The sequence below is a fragment of the Hemicordylus capensis genome, chromosome 7 (genome assembly GCF_027244095.1).
Source record: "Hemicordylus capensis ecotype Gifberg chromosome 7, rHemCap1.1.pri, whole genome shotgun sequence".
Taxonomy (NCBI): Eukaryota; Metazoa; Chordata; class Lepidosauria; order Squamata; family Cordylidae; genus Hemicordylus; species Hemicordylus capensis.
Genome location: NC_069663.1, coordinates 16988479 through 17007578, shown reverse-complemented (window position 1 = coordinate 17007578; position 19100 = coordinate 16988479).

The following is a 19100-nucleotide window of genomic DNA, read 5'->3' as shown; positions in this document are numbered from 1 at the left end:
AGCCGCACCCACAAGGGCCCCCCTCCCTCTCTGCTGCTGCAGAAGAGAAAGGGAGCAGATGCAGATGCAAGTTCCCCGGGCTCTAATTGCAAAGCTCTAATGTGATAAATATTGATGGGGTGGCAGGCAGCGGCGGCGGCAGTGGGGCAGGCCCCCCAGATGACTGGGAGGCCTGCCAGGAGACAGGAGGCCTCTGCTTGTGGGGCCTTTGTGGGGCCCCTGACCCTCCGGGCCCAGGAACATTTGCCCTCCCTTGTCCAACGGACCCTACGCCTATGCTCTCAGCCCTGTCTTGGAGATGCCAGGGAGGGAGCTTGGAACCTTGTGTGTGCAAGCAGCGGCCCCATCCCCAAAGGGGAATATCTCACAGGTGCGTAAGAAGCCACCAGCTGTGTGGGTGCAACCTGCCACTGGCAGCCCCTAGGTGGTCTAGCCACACCCTCTGCACCTGACATCAGATGGAGGGGGTGTGGCCATGTGCAGAAATGAGGCCCTGCGGCCCGGTGTGTGAGACATTTCAGCCAATGTTGGGTTCTCAGTCTGGCTGGGAACGTGTGTCTCTGCCTTTCGAGGCAGGGAAAGGCGCTCCCAGGTAGGCTAGAAATCCACTGCTGGCTGAAGTGCCTTGCGAATGGGGCCATGCAGCCCCATTTCCGCAAATGGCAAAGCTCCCTGCGGCGGATGTCAGATGCAGGGGAGGTGGCAAGGTTGGATGTGGCGAGTGGCAGCCATGTTCTTTGTACTCACATACAAATGAAGCACACCAATGTTCATCTTGGCAGGGAGCAAGAGATTAGACTGCCTGCAGCTTCTCCTTCTCCAGCTTATGGTGGAGGCGAGGCTAATTCTCCCTGGTGACAAAATGTTTTTCCTGGGAGGCTGGAGGGATGACCTCCCCGGAGCCCTTAATCCTCAGAGGTTCTCAACCTTAAGAACATCAGAACAGCCCTGCTGGATCAGGCCCAAGGCCCATCTAGTCCAGCCTCCTGTTTCATACAGTGGCCCACCAGATGCCGCTGGAAGCCCATAGGCAGGAGTTGAGGGCATTCCCTATCTCCAGCTGTTACTCCCCTGCAACTGGTATGCAGAGGCATCCTGCCTTTGAGGCTGGAGGTGGCCTATAGCCCTCCAACCTTGTCTCCAGGTGTTATTGGACTACAATTCCTATCATCCCAAGGCCATTGTGGCTGGGGTAATGGGAATTGTAGTCCAAAAGCATCTGGAGACCCAAAGTTGGGAACCCCTGTTCTAGATGTAGCTGAACTACAACTCCCCTCATCCCCAGCTACAGTTTATTGTGGCTGTGGATGATGGGAGTTGTAGTTCAGCTACATCTGGAATATCACAGGTTCGGGACCCATCCTCTAGCTGATGGCAGAAGCCAGAGTGTGTGCTTCCCTTACTTAGTGAGAGTGGCATGAAAGCCAAGAAAGAATCATGGTCTGGCTGTTGAACTCAGGAACACTAGTTCATATTTCCATCGTGTACCTTTTGCACAATTCGGATTTAGCAAGAGGCTTCATCCATTTATTGGCAGTTTGTATGGCATTTGTTATACCATCTTCCAGATCTCTGTGACACAAGCTATTGCAGCCACACCTTGCAGGCACAAGAATTCCCCCCACCAAAGTTTGCTGTTCTCAAGGGAATATTGTTCACCTCCTTTGCTGACCTGCAGCTAACAGTCTGCTCGCACGATAGGGTTTCAGGCTGAACACTAGGGGGCAGCAGAGCAGCATCTAGTTTGCAGTTGTCCATGACACATTGTGGTATTTTTCTAAGGGCAATTTTGAACTCTCCAAGGTAGTCTGAAGACCCAAAAAGCAGTGATTCTGCAAGTCAGTAGGACAGTGGTTTGCATGACTGGAAGACTGTGGTTAAAGCAGAACGTTCCCCTTCCCAACTGCATCCTGGGGACATAAAAGCAGAATCTACCGTCCAGTCTCAACCAATTCCATCAATGCACCCATGATGTCTAGCATGCCTTCGCCTCCTGGCTCTTGGGATGGCCATTATTCTGGCCTATTCTAGGCACGCAATGAGTGCTTATGCCCAACATATAGGCAGATCCCAGTTTCTCAGGCAGGTTCAACAGCAGTCAGGGAGGGAAGAAGGTCTAGCAGAGAGCACAGCAGAGTCAGAGATGAAGTTTATTTATTTCTTCTCTGAAGACATTCTCATGCCTAAAAATGGAAAGGTTCTGTATCTAGCTGTTTATAGATAAATTAGATTTATAAATAAATATACATCTAATAAATAAATAATAGAAGTTGTAGGTAGCATCCACAGCTGTAGGTTGACTAATTCCTGACAAGATTACATACCAAAAGGGATGACTCAGAATTAGTCATGTGTGTTTTAATTTTATTTTATTTTATTTTTTTAATTCCATTTTTACTAACCTTACAAATTCCTCCCCTTATTTCAGTTTGGTAACCCTCTCAACATGTTCAGGTTTTCATACTGTGCATTTCTTCACCCAATGAAGCCACTGGGTGAAGGAGGAGAGCTGGTCTTGTGGTAGCAAGCATGGATTGTTGTCCCCTTTGCTAAGCAGGGTCCACTCTGGTTTGCATGTGAATGGGAGACTACATGTGAGTACTGTTAGATATTCCCCTTAGGGGATGGGGTCGCTCTGGGAAGAGCATCTAGGTTCCAAGTTCCCTCCCTGGCAGCATCTCCAAGATAGAGCTGAGAGAGACTCCTGCCTGCAACCTGGGAGAAGTTACTAGCAGTCTGTGAAGACAATCCTGAGCCAGATGGACCAATGGTCTGACTCAGTATATGGCAGCTTCCTATCTTTCTATGTCATTGAGTCATTTTTCACTATGTGAAAACTACCTACCTGTGCTGAACCACATCATCTCATTTGCTGAAGTTTGGTGACATCACCACCACATCATATGTCGCAGGGTAACAAAATCCCGCTAGCTATATGGTGACTGATTGGTTGGCCTTTGCTCCTTTTAGTACACTGCAGGCATGCTGGAATTCCAAAATGTTGTTTTTTCAACTATACACCCCAACTACTTTTACAGGAGAAATCTTCTTGGTCAATTAATGCTGATGACAGGAATTTTTGGAAATCAGTCAAAGAGTGACAGAAACATCTCAGATTAGACAGGCTGGCAGTCAGTCACAAAGGAATGGCTGACAGACAGCAGCTGACAGCTTCCCAAGAAGTGTTTGAAAATATAGTTAGGATTAGCTGGAAATGGTCGGCTCTTTTTGCTGAAGTTTTCATTAGCTGCAAAAAGCACCCTTTTTATCACTGCAAAAAAAAGGGGGGATAAAAGTATCCATCCAGTCCAGAAAGCATTGCTCTCATTCTTACTTGGCTTTGCAACTTCATCATGTAACAAAGGCTGACTGGCTATGAGGCATCATGGTGGCATTATGGTGTCATCATTCCGACCATAAGATCCCTGACTGGCCAGGAAAATGTAACTGAGATTAAAAAACACTTCTATATAACATGTCCTTCCTTTCCAGATGCAAACCACACGTATGTATGTATGTATGTATGTATGTATGTATGTATGTATGTATGTATACTGCCCTTCCAAAAATGGCTCAGGGTGGTTTACACAGAGAAATAATTAATAAATAAGATGGATCCCTGTCCCCAAAGGGCTCACAATCTAAAACCAGACACAAGATAGACAGCAGCAACAGTCTCTAGAGGTACTGTGCTGGGGGTGGATCGGGCCAGTTGCTCTCCCCCTGCTAAATAAAAGAGAATCTACACGTTAAAAGGTGCCTCTTTGCCCAGTTAGCAGGGGCCCGTGGCTGAGGCATGTGGACAGACCTAGCTGCATTGTTCATTTTACTCTCTCTTGAAAGCAACAGCCATTTAGAAATACTAAGCAGTGTTCCCTCCAACAGGAATTCCCAGATGTCATTTCCTACAACTCCCAGCATCCCCAGCTGCAATGATCTCTGGCTGGGCATTATGGGAGTTGCAATCAACAATATCTGGGAATTCCTGTTAGAGGGAGACACTGATACTAAGTGGGAGTTGTTTAAAGAAGGGAAGCTGCCGGTAGGGAGACAATTCACTGCCAAGAGATTCCTGCCTGCAGCCTTGGAGAAGCCGCTGCCAGTCTGTGAAGACAGTACTGATCAATGGTCTGACTCAGTATATGGCAGCTTCCTAGATTCCTATGTTCCTGACTCTATGGTCAGAATCAGGGGTGATCTTTCCCACGGAGCTTGGGGATCTGGTCCATGACCTCCTGTCTCCGGGGCAGCCTCCAAATGTTCGAGGTGGGGGCCACCCCAGAGGCCTGCCGCCACCCCATACCTGCCCCGCCGCTGCCCTGCACCCGCCCCATGCCCACCCCTCTGCTGTGCCAATCTAAGCTTTTCCCTGGCCAGCCCAGGTCCCTCTCTCTCCCTGGGGAGACTCCGGCAAAGATCCATGGGTGGAGGCTGAGGCAGCAAAAGAGTGAGAGTTTGTGTGACTCCTCTTCCCAAAGGAAGAGCTCTCCCACTCGGTGTGCCTTCTCAGAAGCTCCTTCCCAAATCCACTCCCTGCAGCCAGCTGATCTTTCCGGGGTTCAACTGCTTGACAAGGAGGAGACCCAGACTTTGGCATGGCTTGCAACTGGCAGGTCTTGGCCATGCCCAGGCTGGCCGAGACGGCCGGCTTTTCTCTAGGCAGCACTTATGGAGTTGCAAAATGTTGGCGAAAATAAGAACATAAGAACAACCCTGCTGGATCAGGCCCAAGAAGGCCCATCGGGTCCAGCATCAGTGGCCCACTGATGCCAATGGAAGCCCACAGGCAGGAGTTGAGGGCATGCCCCCTCTCCTGCTGTTACTCCCCTGCAACTGGTACTCAGAGGCATCCAACCTTTGAGGCTGGAGGTGGCCTATGGACCACCTCCTTTGTGCATGACAAAGATGGCCACGACAGGGCGGCAGGCTTCTGATTCTTTAAAAATATATATTAAGGGGAGAGGACCTTGCAGCAGGGGGCACTCGTGGTGGTGGTGGGGGCCTCCAAAGCCCTTCAGGTCCAGGCTCCAAAATACCGAGATGCACCACTGGCCAGAATCATGACACCATGATGACACACAAGTGCTCAAAGGCAAACCAGGGAAGACCCTGCTTAGCAGGGCGGACAATTCGGGCTCAGTACCACAAGACCCGCTCTCCTGCTTCTCTATGGGTGGTGCTTGGGTTGGGACGATGAGCACTGATTTCATGGTGGGTGGGTTCTCCTTGTCACCAGGAACGTTCTGGCTCTGCTACGGCATGTTGCACTCTCCGGGAGCCTGTTTGCCCTTAAGGTTGAAAGCTCTGCTTCTTGCGCTGGCAGGCGGCCAGATCCATATTACAGCTAATTAAATTATTCACACCGCTGACATAGCAGCAACATGAATCAGGAGGAGCAAGCAACCCAAGAAGCAGCAGACCGGCTGCCCTGATTCCCAAGCAACGCAGCAATTGCTCTGCTGAGTTTAGCAAAGAGGGCACACTTCGAGCAGCAGATTTGGGGGTCCTGGCAAGGTAGAACCTGCTACAGATCTCTAGGGAGACTTCCTCCATCTCGGTAGGGATGTGCACAAATCTTGTTTTTTCTCCTATTTGATTTGTACCCAAATCGAATCACCACCAATTTGTTTTGGGTCCAAATCTGTGTCCCCCGAATCACCCCAGATTCAATTTGTACCTGAATTTTCCGAATCCAAATCCAAATAGGTTTGGGGCAAAAAAGGGGGTTCTGGGGGCAAAAGAGTGGGGTGAGTGGTAGTGCCCAATGGGTGGAAGCTACCACCCAAATTTCAAAGAAATTGAGCAAAGGGGTGATTTTTTTAAAAAAATTGAAGTCTTTTTTTTTTTGAATGAGAATCCACTCTCATTTCCTACCAGAGAATCAACTCTCAGAACACCTCAGATATTGAAAACAGCAAAACCCAGTGCCCCATGGACTTGTCTTTCTGGGAGTGATTCACTCCCTATGTGCACTACACTTCAACCCACTCTGGACCACCCTGGTGTCCCCCACATGGAGTTATGGGGCTGCTGAAATTCCTCATTATTCCCTATAGGAAAAACCTTAAAGACACGTGAAGAAAAATCTTTTAAAAATCACCCCTTTGCCCAATTTCTTTGAAATTTGAGTGGTAGCTTCCACCCATAGGGCACTACCACTCAAATCACTTTGGCCAGAAAATGGAGGTCCGAATCTCTGAATTTTCCAGGTCTGAATCTGAGGTGATTTGTTTTGTGCCCGCATCTGGGCAATTGAGCATAGGGGTGATTTGTTCTGTCTACAAATCACCCGAATCAGCCAGATTCAGGTAGAAATCGTTTTGTACCCGAATGGATTTGCACATCCCTATATCTTGGGCAGGTTCTGTTGTGCAAGAGACCAAGACAATGCTTTGACCTGCACAGCATAGCTTGAGATCTCCCCACCCAGGAATGGCTCTGTAGTTGCCAGGAGTTGACACTGACTCAGTGACACTACCTACCTACCTACCTACCTAGGCATAGCAGGCACGCCCCACAAAATATTTCCAGCTCCCCCATTCACCAGACATTTGGTTTATTCCATTTATATAGCACCCATCCATAGGAGGAGAGCTGGTCATGTGGTAGCAAGCACGAATTGCCCCCTTTGCTAAGCAGGGTCCACCCTGGTTTGCATTTGAATGGGAGACTACATATGAGCACTGTAAGATATTCCCCTTAGGGGATGGGGTTGCTCCGGGGAGAACACCTGCATGCTTACTGCAGAAGGTCCCAAGTTCCCTCCCTGGCATCTCCAAGATAAGGCTGAGAGAGATTCCTGCCTGCAACCTTGGAGAATCCGCTGCCAGTCTGGGCAGACAATACTGAGCTAGATGGACCAAGGGTCTGACTCAGTAGAAGGCAGCTTTCTATGTTCCTAAACAGCTCTGCTTGGTTCATAACCACTGGTCTGACTCACTATAAAGCCACTGGCTGTGTTGCTGAGCCTAAGAATGGGTGGCAATAATTTCCTGCAATCTCTGGAAATCTCAGTGTCCCCACCAAAAATGCTCAAAGATCACGCAGCAGTGGAGGAGGCTGAGTGAGGAAAGGGCCGCTTGACCGGAAGTTCACCCAGTGCAAACGCCACACAATAGCGTCCACTTCTGGGGCAAGTTCGCCTCGCTCCATGCCAAGGACGGAAACACTCTCTGCAAGGCACCCAGCGCCAATCAAACCAAACACAGACAGGGGTTTGGAGTGGAAATAACAAAGTCAGGAGCTCAGGAAGTATTTGAATTAAATATTTGGCCTGTAGGACCCCACCTACCACAGTCCTGGAATTCATGGGCCACTCCCCCAGTGGTCAAGCATTGTGACTGGGAGCAAGACCCCTGCCTCTGCGTCCTGATTCGGAAAGAGACAGAAAGCTCCTTTCAAAGGGGTAAAGGCCATGCTATGTCTTCCTCTCCTTCTGCCAGGAGTGGATTTTTCAGATGTGTGCTGATCTGAATTTTTCACCTACCATATTAGCAGGTATTCGCAGGTGAGCCACCTAACGGTGCAGTGGTGAAGTAACATGCATAGGGAGCAGAAGGTTGCCAGTTTGAATCCCTGCTGGTTTGTTTCCCAGACTATGCGAAACACCTATATTGGGCAGCAGCGATATAGGAAGATGCTGAAAGGCATCATCTCATACTGCGCAGGAGGAGGCAATGGGAAACCCCTCCTCTATTCTACCAAATGAAAACCATGGCTCTGTGGGCACTAGGAGTTGACAATGATTCGATGGCACAACTTTGCTTTACTTTATTAGCAGGTGAGAATGCCACAGTTTTGGGGAGTGGGTACACAAATTTCTCTGTACAGTATAAAGAGCAGTTTACCACACAGGGACACAGGATGCTGCCATATACTGAGTCAGACCACTGGTCCATCTACCTCAGTATTGTGTCCACAGATTGGCAGCGGCTTCTCCAAGATTACAAGTAGGAATCCCTCTCAGCCCTATCCTGGAGATGCCATGGAGGGAACTTGGAACCTTCTGCTTGCAAGCATGCAGATGCTCTTCCCAGAGTGGCCCCATCCCCTAAAGGGAATAGCTTCCAGTACTCACATATAGTCTCCCATTCAATGCAAACTAAGGCAGACCCTGCTTAGCAAAGGGGACAAGCAATGCTTGCTGCCACAAGACCAGTTCTCCTCCCCATAAGAGTTTGTGATCACCAGCATTTGTTCTCGACTTCTAACCCTTTCCCCTTTCCCCACTTTTTAAGGGGGGAAGAGTGACTCCAAGTGGCTAATTAGACTGGATTTTGTCTGCTCGGCAAAAGGTTCACCCATTGTTCACAGCACACTCCCTGGTCCAACATAAACAGAGACTCTGGACAACGCGTTTGCCCAGAACAATTAGTGTTGCCTTTGAAGTCACAACGATGCTTGCCCTCCCCTCCTGCTGGGCCATGATGTTTTGCCATATTTTCCCCCTTTCTCAGCTGACCCTGTTCCTGACGCTTCTGCTTTGGAATGCCTGGACCTCAGCCCCTGGTCCCGTATTCTGTGAATCACAATGGAAAGAATGTCCTGAGCTTTTATTTTGACTTAATAGGACTTCCTCCTCCCACCGGTTTACATAGCCAGCTCCCGAAGGAGGGCACGACCAGGGGTCATCCCAGCCGCTCTCTTAAATGAGTTGCCAACGGTACCATGCTTCAGTTCAGAGAAGGTTGTAACCTCCTAATTAAATGGACAGCACTCTCTTTACTGGGGGGTTTCCCTTTATGCTCCTTCCTTCAATAAATCACTTCTTCACTGGCAAAGGAATACAGGCTCCAGAATCAACTCTTTGTGCCACCACGTGCGAGGAACACGGGCTGCTGGGGACCCCACCGGGAGGGGGGCCAGCACAGCCCCACCACCACCACCCACACCACCAGTGTTCCCTCTAACAGGAATTCCCAGATGGTGTTGACTCCAACCCTCAGAATACCCAGCCAAAGGCCATTGCAGTTGAGGATGCTGGGAGTTGTCGTGAACAACATCTGGGAATCCCTGTTAGAGGGGTGCACACCATCAATCATTGCCTGTTGCCTTCGCCATCGGCTACCTCCACCATCTCTGCCATCTGCCGTCTCCCCCACCTGCCACCTCATAGGGACATGGGAAGCTGCCATATACTGAGTCAGACCATTGGTCTATCTAGCTCAGTATTGCCTACACAGACTGGCCGCGGCTTGTCCAAGGTTGCAGGCAGGAATCTCTCTCATCCTTATCTTGGAGATGCCAAGAAGGGAACTTGGAACCTTCTGCTCTACCCAGAGCGGCTCCATCCCCTAAGGGGAATAACTTACAGTGCTCGCACATCAAGTCTCCCATTCTAAGCAGGTGTACCCTGCTTAGCTAAGAGGACAAATCATGCCAGCTCTCCTCTTTGTGACCGGCTTCGTGACCAGCTACCACAAGACCAGCTCTCCGCATCATGCCTCTGAGGCTGGAGGTGGCCTATAACCACCAGACTAGTAGCCATTGATAATAAGAAAAACCCAACTGAAGGCTTGGGCCATCTGGGAGGCACAGGTAGAAATTTCTACCTGTGCCTCCCCTCCCACCCACCCGCTTATGTTCATGAGGACAAGCTCCTTACATGATATGATTAACAACTCAGTGTTTGCATGACCCAGGAAACTCCAAACCGTGACCATGTATAGCCCATTGACCAGGAGACCAGCAAAACCTCTCGCACACCTCCAGCTTGCATCCAGTCCCCCACCCCCAGTGGGGTCTCGCCTTCCATTTGAGAACGGCTGGCATACATGGATTGTGTGGTGTGGCCACAGGTATCCTGCAGAGATTCCAGTGAACATGCTAATTGTGCCCTGTGTGCTATTTGGCATCAGTTCTCCGTCATCGAGAGACTGTAGATATGCCCACAATCACGTCTCATCTATTTGGACATGGTTGTGGTTTTGATAATAAGCGCAACAAACCTAGTCCAGGTTTGCTTGCTTCCTTCTTGAATCATATTTGTGCAGCGTTTGCACAAGCTAATTACAACGAACCCTCTCAGCCAAGCCTGCTCCTCCTCCACTCAGTAAATCACAAATAATGATCCATGATTTACCGGCTAAAGTTACATAAAGAATTATTTGCAGTCTTCCTGATGGCAGCTAAATTTGCAATAAGCAAAGGATGGGGAAAGTGGGGGAAACCACCCAATGTTGTTGAACTACAACTCCTATCATCCCCAACCACAATAAATTGTGGGAATAAAGGGGCTGGGGGTGATGGGAGTTGTAGTTCAGCAAGTTGGGAAACCCTGCCATAGATCAAAGCCTGGCTTGCTAAAATCTGGAAGATGCTAATTATGGATGACATCTTCACAAATCAAAAAAGATTTCAACCCCCCATCTAAAGATAACTTTTTACCATATTGGATACACTGACAGGTCTAAAAAACTGCACAATAAACAAGGATTGATTTAAAATCAATCCTCATTTATTAAAAAGCCACACAAAAAGACTCATTGATATGCAAAGATAATATACATCACTTGACATAATTGAGAATGATCATTGTTCTTGTTCTTTTGAATTGTGAAAATACCAAATAATTAGGAGATTCACACAACTGGGGGAACAGGTTAGGGGAAGGCTGCACTTCACTTTCCTTCCTCTCAGACAATAATTTTATAAGTCTTTGTTGTGCCAACATATGCCCAGATGATCCACGTTGCTCTGCTGCAGTGTGGATCATTCGAGGCCAGGACGTTGTCCCAGCCTGTGGGTATCCCACAATGCACCATGCAATCCTGTAGCTTCACACACAGTAATCTTCCTGTCTTTTTCTTGTCTTCTTGCTTGTTCTCTCTGGCCACATTTGCACGTAATGGGGAACCAGAGGGAAAGGAACCTGAGCGTGAATTTCTTGTATGTTCAAATGTGTACAACCGCGGTTCTCTCAGAAAAGCGACCTGAGGTTTTCCTTCCCAAATTCCAGTTCAAACCCTTGAGTTGTAGTGAGTTTCGCTGCTCCTACCTGAGGTTTGCATTCGACAGCATTATATCTGAAGGCAGAATTGGAGTTACAGCGAGCTGTAACCAGAATTGAGGGAGGAAGCTCCTCCCGCTCTCAGGCTGTGATTGGCTGCTGGGGCTGTCCTTCATGCCAGAAGAAGGGGGCAGCCAGTTCTCTCCCCACCCACCCCAGCTTAGCAAGTTCCCCCTCCTCTCTGCTGTCTCTAAGACTGCAATTTTGAACGTCTGTGAAGCGTGTGTGTGTGTGTGATGTGTGGACCGCAGGTCCATTTGACCTGCGGTTTCCCGTTACGTGAGAATGCCGCTTCTCTCTCTGCTCCACCCTCAGTTTGGAACTGGGCTGGCTGCAATTAACCTAAAACTAAATTTAAAAGCTGGTCTGGATTGAGGAATGGCTTTCTATCCAGCTCCGCAGACTGTATCCATGACCGATTGTGAAGAAAAGAAATGAATTAACAGCACCTAAATCCACATATTTCTACGGGGGGAGATGATTCCTCCTCTTGAATTTGGTGGGGATTCTTATAAGTTCCAGTAGATGGTGCTAGAATTCTTGAATCTCCAGGGTTGTGCATTTTCTTTGAGTAGCCCTCATCAGACATTAAGGGTATGCACAGGCCAGCCTGCGCTAGGCTGCACAGTTGAAGCACCGGGATCAAGCCCGATCCTGGTGCTGCCCTCGTGCCAAGCCTGAGTTTTTAACTGGGTGTTTTGCTGAGGTTAAGAAAACTTAGCCGAAGTTAAGCGATCGTCTGAGTGACCGCTGTCAGGTTAAATGGCTCCCCACCCCCACCCTGCCCGGCCCACCGTCATTTCCGGCAGTGAGCCGGGGGAAAGGAACAGCTGCACCAAACATGGTGGCTTCTTTAACAAGAACGGCTACCATGTTGGTGCCCTAGGCCACCCTGGGATGTGGGAGTGGGAAGTCCTCCTGCTTTCAGCGCACTGCTGCACATGTGGGTACGCGGTGCGCTGGAAAGGAGGACGGCAGCTGCTCATCTGTCGGGGAAGGCAGGTGAGCTCCTCCCTTCCCCACAGCCAGCCCTCCCCAGGGAGATCATGTGCACGACCTCACTATGTTGTACAGGTATACAGGTGTCTGTGCACATGTACGTGTTTCTCTGTCTTCTTGGACTGGACTTGTGTTTGTGTGTTCAGTGACTTGTGTTGAATTTAAAAGTGGGTCTGGGTACAGAACCTCTCAAACACAGGATGTAGATAGAAAAAAAATATAGAAAATATTTGCAATATTTTTTAAAAAATACGATGGAAAAATCAGACCTCACATAAAACCTGTGTGCACATATAAGGCAATCAACTTCATCTGAGTTTGAAAATGTCAAGCAAGCCTCATAAATTAGGTAAATAAACTAACACAATTGACTACCTTACCTCCATAAGTATTTCCAGGGGCGTAACTATGGTATAAGAGGGCAAGGGGAGACAGTTGTCTGGGGGCCCACTTCCTTGGGGGGCTCCCCAGAGGCAAGTCACATGACTGACTCCCCCAGCCACGCAACCACCCAGGGCTCCCTTCAGTTGTATCCATCCTCCGAAATTGTTGTGAGTGTTAAGACCTGGAGCTACCAGAACAGCATGTCTTTCTTTAGTGCCATATATTTATTTGTGTGTGTATAAAATTTACTATGCTTTTTGTTACCACTATTCAGCCTCATTTAAGATTTCTTCATGAGCTGAGCTTCAGTTGGAGGGTGGGCATTTTAAAATCTTGTCTCTGGGCCCACGCCAACCTTGCTATGCCCCTGAGTATTTCATGTATAGCAAAAGCCTCACTCCCCTAATAATGTTCCTTGCCACCCCTTTGTTCTCACAATCTAGCTGTTCTAGTACTGCCTGTGCACAGCGCCATGTGGAAAGATTTCCTTTTGCATGTAGATTATTGTTCCACCCCAAATTGGTGACAGTTTAGGACAGGTATGTTTTGAGCACTAGCCCAGTACTCAAGGTACACCTGACACCTTCCTGCTGAGACAGGTCTTTCCCACCCCAAATTGGCTCATGCACCCTCTCTCTGTTTTTCATGTTGATCATATTATTCTTCCCTCTTTAACTAGTTCTTAGCTTTAAAAAGCCCCAGGTGATATGTTTAATTGTCTTAATCAACGGTTAAATAGTAATTGTTCTAAGACCAAGAGCACAACTGACCAAAATTTAATCATGGTGGAGTCCCATTGAAATGAACGACATGAGACCTGGCTATGATTAAGAAGTCCTATGGATTTCAAGGGGACATAGTCATGGCTAATTTTTGCAGGGTAACCAATGGTCTTGGAACTCCCATAATTTTGTGTATGAAATAGCATATTTTTTTAAAAAAATCTGCTAGATTAATTGGGTGCCTTTTTAGTTGGTGAAAAAGAGAAGGAGAGCTGGTCTTGGGGTAGCAAGAATGAACTGCCCCTGTTAAGCATCTGAATTGCAAAAATAAATACATGTGTGAGCACTGTAAGATATTCCCCTTAGGGGATGGGGCCGCTCTGAGAAGATCACCTGCATGCTTGCGTGCAGAAGGTTCCAGGTACCCGCCCTGTCATCCCTAGATAGGGCAGGGAAAGACTCCTGCCTGCAACCACGGAGAAGCTGTTGCCAGTCTGTGTAAACAATACTGAGCTAGATGGACCAATGGTCTGACTTGGTAGAAGGCAGCCTGCTGTGTTCCAAGAAGTCTTCTGAATCAATTCATTTCAGCAAAGAATCGATTAAATGCGGCAGCTCTAATCAAGAGGCTCCCACATACACCTCCAATGAAATGCAGTGCCTGCAAGGTAGAGATAAGCTTTTCGTGATCTCTTGTAGGGCTGCTACTGTGTCCGCAAAGGGAAAATGCTGAGCCAACATGCAGGCATAGTAAACAGGCAGAAGGATGACCTAATGCTTTCGTTCATTCCAATGCAGCTCAGCTTAAATAACATCTCCAAAGATGGAGTCTCACTCAGGCCTCTCTCCGTACCATACAATGGAATCTCACCTGAGCAGTCTTGAGCTGCCTGCCAAGGGAACTGTTGTCAAACGTCAGCAACGGTGTGACGCCCAGACGCCCAACATTCCAGCGCTATTTTGGTCCTCTTCCTGTTTTCTCGGAGAGGTGCTTTTGTTTGCTAAGCTCCTGCTGACCTTTGGAAATGCCACCTTCATTGATGGCCGCGGCGCGTCTGAGAGCTTGGCACACAAAGGCCTCAGAAGCCTCCCTCCCTTTCCCTGAAGTGGAGACGCAGCAGGTTCAGGGGCAGCTTTAGTTACAATCACCAAGTCGACAAGCCTCATTGGGTGACTCAAATTGCCAAGGGAGACGTGAGGCTGGCAGGGTAAACACGGGGAGATGGGCAAGATGGATCAATGGGCCATTATGCTAGGCCAGTATTCAAGCATGCCATCGAGGTCTCTTAATGGTACGTGAATATTTGCTCCTTTGAAACCACGGCGCCATTCACAGGGCTTGCTGACGCCCAGAACCAGAATTCTCACACGCATCCTGTCTCTGTGCGTAAGGAAACCAAGTCACCTTTAGGGGGTGGAGGTGGACATGGACTTTCCCGTTCCCTCCAGCATTTCACAGCTGGAAATTCAGGACTAGCTGATAACATCCTTCTTCTCATACCAAGGATCACTTTGCAAGCTCCAGTCTTCCCAATCTAACACATTACTGAAGGCACTGAAGATGTTACTGAAGGGAAGAGAGCTGGTCTTGTGGTAGCAAGCATGAATTGTCCTCTTTGCTAAGCAGGGTCCATCCTGGTTTGCATTTTAATGGGAGATTAAAGTGTGAGGACTGTAAGATATTCCCCTTAGGGGATGGGGTCTCTCGGGGAAGAGCGTAGAAGGTTCCAAGTTCCTTCCCTGGCAGCATCTCCAAGATAGGGCTGAGAGAGATTCCTGCCTGTAGCCTTGGAGAAGCCACTGACAGTCTGGGTAGACAATACTGAGCTAGATGGACCAATGGTCTGACTCAGCATATGGCAGCTTCCTCTGTTCCTAGATAGGCTGAGGAACTGCCAGCATTCAGCTCCTGCTGAAGGAGCCCTTCCCTGTTCCCTCCCCAAATTCCACCACACAGAAACCAGGGACCATCTTGCTCAGAGAAGAGGAGAGAGAAAGCCTGCAGCCTGCTTTGAGAGGCAAATGTTGCTTTTAGTGTGGTTTTTTTAGTCATTTTTAAAAATGTAAATCACTTGGAAGCTTCGCCAGAAAAGTGACATACAAGCGCCAAAAATAAATGAATTAATCATAATCCACATGCTGCATTTATTTATTATTCAGTATCCCTGTCAACCACTGATTTAAGACCCAAAAGGGTTGTTGTTGGGCCCAGAATATCCAGAACTCCCAGAATCCCCAGCTGCAATGGCTATTGTTTGGGGATTCTGGGAGTTGTAGTCCACAACATCTGGGAATCCCTGTTAGAGGGAACACTGGTCTGGGGGGGCCATCAGGGTACACCCTCACCTTCACCCAGGGCACCCCCTCAAGCTGCTTCTGCTCTTCCCAGAGTAGGCTTCAAACTCATAATGATTCTGGTTTAGTATATATGAACATATACATCTGCTTTATACTGACCAAGTCAGGCCATTGTCAGTACTGGTAGTAGCTCTTCAGGGTTTCAGGTGGGGTTTCCCCAAACCACGCCCCCTGCGTCGACATCGGGTGCAGGGGGTGTGGCCAGTACTGGGGACGAGCCCGCTCAGGCCCTGCAAAGTTTCCCCAGTCAGTGGTTTGTTGAATCGCAGAATGGGAGCTCCTTTCTCGGCTCCTCGTGAATCACTGACTGAGGAAACGCTGCAGGGACTAACAGGCCCCATCCTGGTACTGGCCATGCCTCCTGTGCATGATTTCAGATGCAGAGGCGTGGTCACTGCCCAGGAGGGGGGCCATTCGACCCTTTCTCCTTCTTCCCCAGTCAGCATTTCAATGAAACACCTACTGGGGATGACAGGGGTAAGCCTCATGCTCCCAGCCTGCAAGTGCTTTGCTCGCTGACTGGGTGGGAGGGGCAAGAATGTGCCTTGGTGCCCCCCCCCAGACCAGTTTTCCCTCTAACATGGATTCCCAGACATTGTGGACTACAACTCTCAGAATCCCCAAACAAAAGCCATTGCAGCTGGGGATTCTGGGAGTTGTAGTGCACAACAGAATCCCTATTAGAGGGAACATGACCCCAGAGCCTGGCAGCCCAAGAACTGTTGTCCCCAATTGCTCCATTGTTTCCACACCCCTGAGCTCAGTATTGTCTACACTGACAGGAACCTTGACTCTCCAAGGTTTCAAGCAGGGGTCTTTTCCCAGCCCTACCTGGAGATGCTGCCAGGGATCAAACCTGAGACATGCTGCTGAACCTCTGAGCTGCGGCCTCATCCCTAAGGGGAATATCTTCCAGCACTGGCATGAAGTCTCCCATCCAAATACAAACCAAGCTGGACCCTGCTTAGCTTCTTACACTTCGATTGTACTGCCAGAAGCAAGTGCTTGCAGATCTTCCTGAGGTGAGATATTTAAGCCAGAGTCGCAGGTTGAATTCACAGAGTTACGTGTTGAATTCACAGAACCAGGGGTCATCCCATGAAACTGATTGCCGAGAAATTTAGGACCGACGAAAGGAAGTACATGTTCACACAACACAAAATCAACCTTTGGAATTCTCTGCCACAAGATGTGGTGACAGCCAACCACCTGGATGGCTTTAAGAGAGGTTTAGATAAATTCACAGAAGACAGGTCTATCAATAGCTACTTGTCTATAGGGCTATAGGCTACCTCCAGCCTCAAAGGCAAGATGCCTCTAAATACCTGTTGCAAGGGTGTAGCAGTAGGAGGGAGGGCAGACCCTCACCTCTTGCCTGTGGACTTTTCAGAGGCATCTGGTGGGCCACTGTGTGAAACAGGATGCCGGACTAGATGGGCCTTGGGCCTGATCCAGCAGGACTTTTCACCATGAAGGAGAGAAGCTGCCAATTCAAATGTTCTGCTGAAAGTATGAAAAAGGCTAACATGAGAATCACTGAGGCTTTGCCGTTTTCCCATCTTATGACATTCAATGCTGCTCTGGATCCTCTTCTCCACACACACTTTCTTGGCTGTGACCTAGAAGTACACCTCACAACCTGCCTCTTCCAGCCACCATCAAATCCTGGAGTAGTCATAGATTTCCTCTAACCCGCTATCCCATAACTTGCTATAACCTCATTCCTTGATTATATGGAATTCCCTTGCCCGTGGCCTATATTTGCATCACCCCGGAGAAGGGCCCAGTGCAACAATGGCTTACTCTTTAATTATATCACAAATGTCATAGTGATTGTGCCGTGTAGTAGCGAAGACAGGTTCCTGCAAGTTCCCTTCTAATTATCAACTTTCATCCCAGGATGAATTACTGTATAATTTGCAGCCTGTAGATAGTGCAATCAAGCTTCAGTTTGGAAGGCTGAGTTTATTCTTGTCTCATGGATGTGCACAGACAACACTCACGAAATGTATGTGCGCATCAAGGAGGAAACAGAGACCCGATGTTTGTGCCAGTTCTTTTGAAGAAATGGCACTGATGTGGTTGCAATTTGCTAGTTGTGATGCTCTCAGGGGGTTAATGTATTTTCCCCTGGGATCTACATTCAGAAAAGAGATTGCTCTGATCCCATTTTAGGTGCACACTGCTCCTTCGAGGTAGGCTGCCAACTGTTGAGGTCTGATCTAGAGCCACTGATCAGGCACAGACACTGCTTCAACACACTAGAACTCTCTGGCTTGGGACTTTACCAGTACTGTGCAGCCAGAGTCCGCAGAACTCCACTCTAGACAACAATATATATTTCTAGGAACAAATCATCCAGTAGCTCAGTGATCTGGCAAGACACATGGGGAAAGGTTTTGCAAGTAACTCTCCAGAACCTTTTAAAAACCAGAATGAAGCCATTTCTAAATAATTGGAATGAATTAAGAAAAATAAGAGTTGCACACAGAATAAAGAATCTGGGGAAATGGGAGTAAAGAAATATACATTACATAGGAATTACAAATAATATACCAAGTGTTAGTCTGTGGAGTATTTCTTAACTGCTGGATCCTTTACTGTTGACGGCCTTTCCTTAAAGGCAGAAGCTATCCACCACTTCAATGTCTTCATTCTCAATTTTGAGGCTGGTTGCTGTACCCGTTGTCATTAGTTCAGTCTTCTTGACATTTAGCCGTTGTTCCATTTTTTCACTGTGCTACTTAATTTTCATTACTAGAGCCTGCAGATCATCCGCATTCTCAGCTATGAGAGTGGTGTCATCAGCGTAGCGCAAGTTGTTGATGTTTCTTCCTCCAACTTTAAAACCATACTCATCTCCTTCCAATCCAGCTTCTCTCAGTATATGTTCAACATATACGTTGAATAAATAAGGAGAAAGTATATCATACTTGGGACACATTATGCGAAAACCTTGAGAAGTCCATAATGCTGAGAAAGTCGAAGGAAAGAGAAGAAGAGGACGACCAGCAGCAAGGTGGATGGACTCGATTACGACAGCAATGAATGCACCACTGAGAGACCTTAAAGGCCAAGTTGAAGACAGATCATCCTGGAGAGAATCCATCTATGTGGTCACTACGAATTGACACGGACTTGATAGCACTTAATCAGTCAAACATTAACTAACTAGTTGAGGTTGTTCTCACATGCAGCCTAGCCCAGCCTGGAGAATAGACTGCATGTGAGAACCAGCAGGATTGGGCCTGATCCCAGCAGGGCAGCCTGCCTAGCCCAGCTTTTAGGCCTGGCTTTTAGTCTGGGTTAACGACGCCAGTGAGCCATTGTGTGTCTCCTCCGGAGATTGTGTGTCTCCTCTGGCTGCATTCATCCCAAGGAATGCAGAGATGGGCGCCTAGAACACCTGTCTCCTGGGGTAATCCCCCTATGCACCGTGCCAAGGCATGCAGTACATTGTGGGATACCCAGAGGCTAGGACGCATCATCCTGGCCTCCGGAGCTGCCTGGCACAGCAACGTTCTTAGAACTGGATCGCCAGGGTGCCTGTGGTCCACCGAGCACGACGATCTACTTTGACTGGCAGCAGCTCTTCAAGGTAGTGGTGGTTCAGCCCCGCTGCACAAGCA